The sequence below is a fragment of the Melanerpes formicivorus genome, unplaced genomic scaffold (assembly GCF_026170545.1).
Source record: "Melanerpes formicivorus ecotype bairdi unplaced genomic scaffold, bMelFor1.0.p_v2 SCAF_368, whole genome shotgun sequence".
Taxonomy (NCBI): domain Eukaryota; kingdom Metazoa; phylum Chordata; class Aves; order Piciformes; family Picidae; genus Melanerpes; species Melanerpes formicivorus.
The window spans coordinates 45,001-52,500 of NW_027142720.1; positions in this window are offsets into that span (position 1 = coordinate 45,001).

Below are 7,500 nucleotides of genomic sequence, written 5' to 3' on the forward strand. Positions count from 1 at the left end.
AGAGCACGTCTACTCGCCGAGGGAGAGCACGTCTACTCGCCGAGGGAGAGCACGTCTACTCGCCGAGGGAGAGCACGTCTACTCGCCGAGGGAGAGCACGTCTACTCGCCGAGGGAGAGCACGTCTACTCGCCGAGGGAGAGCACGTCTACCTCCCGCCTGAGGGAGAGCACGGGGTGGGGGGGACAAAGACAGGCGGCAGCAGCAGCTTCGGTGAACGTCACCCGGGAGGCGACCGGGGCTGTCCCGGGGCAGTCCCGGGAAGCCGGCGTCCGACACAGGGAACCGTCAGCTGCCGGACCGGGGCGAATCCCCGCGGCCACGGCAGGGGTGGGGGCTCGAAGACAGCCGGCAGCCGCTTCGGTGAACGTCACCCGGGAGGAGACTGGGGCCCTCCCGGGACCGTCCCGGGAAGACGACGTTCGGCACGAGATCCCGGCCGCGGCCGGACCGGCTCGAAGCCTCGCGGTCCCGGCAGCAGCCGGAGCCGCTCGCCGCCTCGGGCTCCCGGCCCCCTACAGATCCGGCGACTCGTTCGCGGGCGGCGGGGGGAGGCAGTGGAGGGGGTGCGGGGAGAAGCGGCAGCGGAGGCGGAGGGGGGGGGGGCTCGAAGACAGCCGGCAGCCGCTTCGGTGAACGTCACCCAGGAGGCGATCGGGGCCGTCCCGGGGCCGTCCCGGGATGCCGGCTTCCGGCACGGGGTCCCGGCCGCGGCCGGACCGGCTCGTATCCCCGCGGCTCCGGCAGGGGGGGGGGGGGCTCGAAGACAGCCGGCAGTCGCCTCGGTGAACGTCACCCGGCCGGCGACCGCGGCCGTTCCGGGGCCGTCCCGGGAAGCCTGCGACAGGCACGGGGTCCCAGCCGCGGCCGGACCGACTCGAAGCCCCGCGGCCCCGGCACGGGGGAGGCCCAAAGACTGGCGGCAGCCGCTTCGCTGAACGTCACCCGGCCGGCGACCGGGGCCGTCCCGGGGCCGTCCCGGGATGCCGGCATCCGGCACGGGGTCCCGGCCGCGGCCGGAGCGGCTCGAATCCCCGCGGTCCCGGCAGCAGCCGGAGCCGCTCGCCGTTCGGGCTCCCGGCACCCTACGGATCCGGCGACTCGTTCGCCGGCGGCGGGGGGAGGCAGTGAAGGAGGTGCGGGCAGAAGCGGCAGCGGAGGCGGAGGGGGGGGGGGGGCTCGAAGACAGCCGGCAGCCGCTTCGGAGAACGTCACCCGGCCGGCGACCGCGGCCGTTCCGGGGCCGTCCCGGGAAGCCTGCGACAGGCACGGGGTCCCGGCCTCGGCCGGACCCGCACTGGGTGCCGCCGCCTCGGGCTCTCGGGACGGTATGGATCCGCCGACTCGTTCGCCGGCGGCGGGGGGAGGCAGTGGAGGGGGTGCGGGGAGAAGCGGCAGCGGAGGCGGAGGGGGGGGGGGGCTCGAAGACAGCCGGCAGCCGCTTCGGTGAACGTCACCCGGCCGGCGACCGGGGCCGTCCCGGGGCCGTCCGGGGATGCCGGCTTCCGGCACGGGGTCCCGGCCGCGGCCGGACCGGCTCGAATCCCCGCGGTCCCGGCAGCAGCCGGAGCCGCTCGCCGTTCGGGCTCCCGGCACCCTACAGATCCGGCGACTCGTTCGCGGGCGGCGGGGGGAGGCAGTGGAGGGGGTGCGGGCAGAAGCGGCCGCGGAGGCGGAGGGGGGGGGGGGGCTCGAAGACAGCCGGCAGCCGCTTCGGTGAACGTCACCCGGGAGGCGACCGGGACCGGCCCGGGAAGCCATCGTCCGGCCCCGGATCCCGGCCGCGGCCGGACCGGCTCGAAGCCCCGCGGCCCCGGCACGGGGGAGGCCCAAAGACTGGCGGCAGCCGCTTCGCTGAACGTCACCCGGCCGGCGACCGGGGCCGTCCCGGGGCCGTCCCGGGATGCCGGCTTCCGGCACGGGGTCCCGGCCGCGGCCGGACCGGCTCGAATCCCCGCGGTCCCGGCAGCAGCCGGAGCCGCTCGCCGTTCGGGCTCCCGGCACCCTACGGATCCGCCGACTCGTTCGCCGGCGGCGGGGGGAGGCAGTGGAGGGGGTGCGGGCAGAAGCGGCAGCGGAGGCGGAGGGGGGGGGGCTCGAAGACAGCCGGCAGCCGCTTCGGTGAACGTCACCCGGCCGGCGACCGGGGCCGTCCCGGGGCCGTCCGGGGATGCCGGCTTCCGGCACGGGGTCCCGGCCGCGGCCGGAGCGGCTCGAATCCCCGCGGTCCCGGCAGCAGCCGGAGCCGCTCGCCGTTCGGGCTCCCGGCACCCTACAGATCCGGCGACTCGTTCGCCGGCGGCGGGGGGAGGCAGTGGAGGGGGTGCGGGGAGAAGCGGCAGCGGAGGCGGAGGGGGGGGGGGGGCTCGAAGACAGCCGGCAGCCGCTTCGGTGAACGTCACCCGGCCGGCGACCGGGGCCGTCCCGGGGCCGTCCGGGGATGCCGGCTTCCGGCACGGGGTCCCGGCCGCGGCCGGAGCGGCTCGAATCCCCGCGGTCCCGGCAGCAGCCGGAGCCGCTCGCCGTTCGGGCTCCCGGCACCCTACAGATCCGGCGACTCGTTCGCCGGCGGCGGGGGGAGGCAGTGGAGGGGGTGCGGGGAGAAGCGGCAGCGGAGGCGGAGGGGGGGGGGGGGCTCGAAGACAGCCGGCAGCCGCTTCGGTGAACGTCACCCGGGAGGCGACCGGGACCGGCCCGGGAAGCCATCGTCCGGCCCGGGATCCCGGCCGCGGCCGGACCGGCTCGAATCCCCGCGGCCCCGGCACGGGGGAGGCCCAAAGACTGGCGGCAGCCGCTTCGCTGAACGTCACCCGGCCGGCGACCGGGGCCGTCCCGGGGCCGTCCCGGGATGCCGGCTTCCGGCACGGGGTCCCGGCCGCGGCCGGACCGGCTCGAATCCCCCCGGTCCCGGCAGCAGCCGGAGCCGCTCGCCGTTCGGGCTCCCGGCACCCTACGGATCCGGCGACTCGTTCGCCGGCGGCGGGGGGAGGCAGTGGAGGCGGTGCGGGGAGAAGCGGCAGCGGAGGCGGAGGGGGGGCGGGGGGGACGATAGTGGCGGGGGGCGGGGGGTGCTCGAAGGCAGCCGGCAGCCGGTTCGGTGAACATTCGCCGGGGCGGGGGGGCGACCTGTCCGTGCCCGGGGCAGCCCCGGGAAGCCGGCAGCCAGCACGGGGTCCCGGCAGCACCTGTTCCCTGCCCTGGGACTTGCCGTGCCCGGCGGCCGGTTGCCGGGTGGGGGGAGCGATGAGAGGCGGGGCGCAGCGGCCGGGGCAGCGCCGGGCCGCAGCGGGGGGCTGGGCGGGTGGGGTAGGCGTCGAGCGGCAAGCCCTCGGCTGCAGCGAATGTTCGGCGGTGCGGGGCGGGGGGGGACGGGACGACACGTTGGGGGCGCCGAGTCCGAGCCACCCCCGGCCCCAGGGGCGGCCGGAGGGGGAGGCCGGTGCCTGGCCCTGGGAGCTGCTGGGCGCCGGATGGCCGAGGGTGCGTCAGAAGCCGCCCGAGCGGTCGAGCAGGTCCTCCAGAAAGGCCTAGGGTGGCTTCGAGGGCCCCGGGAGCAGTCGAGGGAGGCCTCCAGGCAGGTCTGGAGTGGATGGGAGGCCTTCCAAAGCAGACAAGGGAGCCTGCAGAGCGTGCGGGGGAGGCTTCTGGTGCGGCCTGGGGTGGGACGGAAGCCTGCAGAGCGTGCGGGGGAGGCTTCTGGTGCGGCCTGGGGTGGCTGAGAAGCCTGCAGAGCGTGCGGGAGAGGCTTCTGTTGGGGCCTGGGGTGGCTGAGAAGCCTGCAGAGCGTGCGGGGGAGGCTTCTGCTGCGGCCTGGGGTGGCTGAGAAGCCTGCAGAGCGTGCGGGGGAGGCTTCTGCTGCGGCCTGGGGTGGCTGAGAAGCCTGCAGAGCGTGCGGGGGAGGCTTCTGCTGCGGCCTGGGGTGGCTGAGAAGCCTGCAGAGCGTGCGGGGGAGGCTTCTGGTGCGGCCTGGGGTGGGACGGAAGCCTGCAGAGCGTGCGGGGGAGGCTTCTGGTGCGGCCTGGGGTGGGACGGAAGCCTGCAGAGCGTGCGGGGGAGGCTTCTGGTGCGGCCTGGGGTGGGTCGGAAGCCTGCAGAGCGTGCGGGAGAGGCTTCTGCTGCGGCCTGGGGTGGGTCGGAAGCCTGCAGAGCGTGCGGGAGAGGCTTCTGTTGGGGCCTGGGGTGGCTGAGAAGCCTGCAGAGCGTGCGGGGGAGGCTTCTGCTGCGGCCTGGGGATGGCTGAGAAGCCTGCAGAGCGTGCGGGGGAGGCTTCTGCTGCGGCCTGGGGTGGCTGAGAAGCCTGCAGAGCGTGCGGGGGAGGCTTCTGGTGCGGCCTGGGGTGGCTGAGAAGCCTGCAGAGCGTGCGGGGGAGGCTTCTGGTGCGGCCTGGGGTGGGACGGAAGCCTGCAGAGCGTGCGGGGGAGGCTTCTGGTGCGGCCTGGGGTGGGTCGGAAGCCTGCAGAGCGTGCGGGAGAGGCTTCTGTTGGGGCCTGGGGTGGCTGAGAAGCCTGCAGAGCGTGCGGGGGAGGCTTCTGCTGCGGCCTGGGGTGGCTGAGAAGCCTGCAGAGCGTGCGGGGGAGGCTTCTGCTGCGGCCTGGGGTGGCTGAGAAGCCTGCAGAGCGTGCGGGGGAGGCTTCTGCTGCGGCCTGGGGTGGCTGAGAAGCCTGCAGAGCGTGCGGGGGAGGCTTCTGGTGCGGCCTGGGGTGGCTGAGAAGCCTGCAGAGCGTGCGGGGGAGGCTTCTGGTGCGGCCTGGGGTGGCTGAGAAGCCTGCAGAGCGTGCGGGGGAGGCTTCTGGTGCGGCCTGGGGTGGGACGGAAGCCTGCAGAGCATGCGGGGGAGGCTTCTGGTGCGGCCTGGGGTGGGACGGAAGCCTGCAGAGCGTGCGGGGGAGGCTTCTGGTGCGGCCTGGGGTGGGTCGGAAGCCTGCAGAGCGTGCGGGAGAGGCTTCTGCTGCGGCCTGGGGTGGGTGGGAAGCCTGCAGAGCGTGCGGGGGAGGCTTCTGGTGCGGCCTGGGGTGGCTGAGAAGCCTGAAGAGCGTGCGGGGGAGGCTTCTGGTGCGGCCTGGGGTGGCTGAGAAGCCTGAAGAGCGTGCGGGAGAGGCTTCTGGTGCGGCCTGGGGTGGCTGAGAAGCCTGCAGAGCGTGCGGGGGAGGCTTCTGGTGCGGCCTGGGGTGGCTGAGAAGCCTGAAGAGCGTGCGGGAGAGGCTTCTGCTGCGGCCTGGGGTGGCTGAGAAGCCTGCAGGGCGTGCGGGAGAGGCTTCTGCTGCGGCCTGGGGTGGCTGAGAAGCCTGCAGAGCGTGCGGGAGAGGCTTCTGGTGCGGCCTGGGGTGGGTCGGAAGCCTGCAGAGCGTGCGGGAGAGGCTTCTGCTGCGGCCTGGGGTGGGTCGGAAGCCTGCAGAGCGTGCGGGGGAGGCTTCTGCTGCGGCCTGGGGTCTCTGGGTGGCCTCTAGAGAGGTGCAAAAGACCCTCTGGGTTGGGCTGGGGTGGCTCTTGGACCCCTGCCACACAGTGGAGAGCGGCCTCCGGCCCGCCACCTGTGTCCCTGTGTGCCTGAGTGCCTGTGTCCCTGTGTCCCTGTGTCCCTGAGTGCCTGAGTGCCTGAGTGCCTGTGTCCCTGTGTCCCTGTGTCCCTGTGTCCCTGTGTGCCTGAGTGCCTGTGTCCCTGTGTCCCTGTGTCCCTGTGTCCCTGAGTGCCTGAGTGCCTGAGTGCCTGTGTCCCTGTGTCCTTGTGTCCCTGTGTCCCTGTGTCCCTGTGTGCCTGAGTGCCTGTGTCCCTGTGTCCCTGTCTGTGTACCTGTGTGCGAGAGTGTCCGGCACGCCACCCAGCGGCGGCGGGCAAGCAGGTAGGCGGGTGGGCGGGCCGGCGAGGGCCAGTGTGAGTTTGGGGGGTGGGAGGGGAGGCGGCAGCTGGAAGCGTCAGAGGAGGGGGCGTGGCTCCGGCTGGCCCCGGGAGCAGGTTCCCGGGACCGGGACCGGCTGGACCCGGCGAGTAGTTGATCCCGGGGCGGGGGGCAGAGGCGGCGGGAAGCGGCAGCTGCGTGTGCGGCGGGGGGGGTGGAGGGCGAACCGCGGCGGGAAGCGGATGCTTCAGAGCAGGTTACGGGGGCGGGGACGGACGACACCACCTGTCCCCGCCCCGGGACGGGCTGGACCCGGCGCCCTGGACCCGGCGCCGTGTACCCGCCGCCGCCCCCGCCGCCGCCCCCCTCCGCCACCCCGGGACCCCGACGTTTTTTGGCGCCCGCGCCTTTTTTTGCTCCCCGCCTGCCCGCGCTGCCCCGGGCCCTCCCCCGGGGCGGGGCGGGAGGGAGGGAGGGACGGACGGACGGGTAGCCGGGGATCTCCGAGCGCGCGCCACCAGACCGAGGCGGGTCCCGGCGGCGGCGGCGGCGGCGGCGGCGGCGGCGGCAGCAGCAAGCGACGGCGGGGGGGGCAGGCTAGGGAGAGAGGGGGAGCGGCATGCGGTAGGGCTGGGGGGTTTGTTTCGGGGGGGAGGGGTGGGGGGGGGTGGCAGCGGTCAGCGAGAGCGGGGAGAGGGGGAGCGGCATGCGGTAGGGCTGGGGTGTTTTTGGGGTGGGGGCGTTGGGGGGATTAGCGGGCGGGCGGGCAGCCCAGCCAAGCGGCAAGCCGGGGGGCGGGCGAGGGCGGCTTTAGGGCCGGAGGAGCGGAGCGCAACCTCCCCCGTGCAGGCTCCAGCGTGGAGAGCAGCAAGTTTTTGGGGACGGGGGACGACGGACGGGAGGGGCAGCGGCGAGAGGCTAGCTGCGGCAAGGGGCACCGGCACGGCCGCCCTAACAGCGCCGCCTCGGTCGCAGGGGTTAGAGAGCAGCCGGGCAGCCCGGGAGGGAAGCGGCAGCCCGCGAAGGGGGGAAGGGGGGGCTCCGCGCAAACCGCTAACGGGAGCCGGGGGGTGTGGGGAGCTGGGGGTGGCAGCAGCGGCAAGAGGCAACGTCGGGAGGGGGGGCTCCGCGCAAACCGGTAACGGGGGCCGGGGGGTGTGGGGGGGGCGGTGGCGGCCGCGGCAAGAGGCAACGGCAGGCGGGGGGGCTCCGCGCAAACCGGCAGCGGGGGGGGGGGGGCGGGGGTAGCGGCAAGAGGCAACGGCGGGAAGGGGGGGCTCCGCGCAAACCGCTAACGGGAGCCGGGGGGTGTGGGGAGCTGGGGGTGGCAGCAGCGGCAAGAGGCAACGTCGGGAGGGGGGGCTCCGCGCAAACCGGTAACGGGGGCCCGGGGGTGTGGAGGGGGCGGTGGTGGCCGCGGCGAGAGGCAACGGCAGGCGGGGGGCGCTCCGCGCAAACCGGCAGCGGGGGGGGGCGGGGGTAACGGCAAGAGGCAACGGCGGGAAGGGGGGGCTCCGCGCAAACCGGCAGCGGGGGGGGGGCGGGGGTAGCGGCAAGAGGCAACGGCGGGAAGGGGGGGCTCCGCGCAAACCGGCAGCGGGGGGGGGGCGGGGGGTAGCGGCAAGAGGCAACGGCGGGAAGGGGGGGCTCCGCGCAAACCGGCA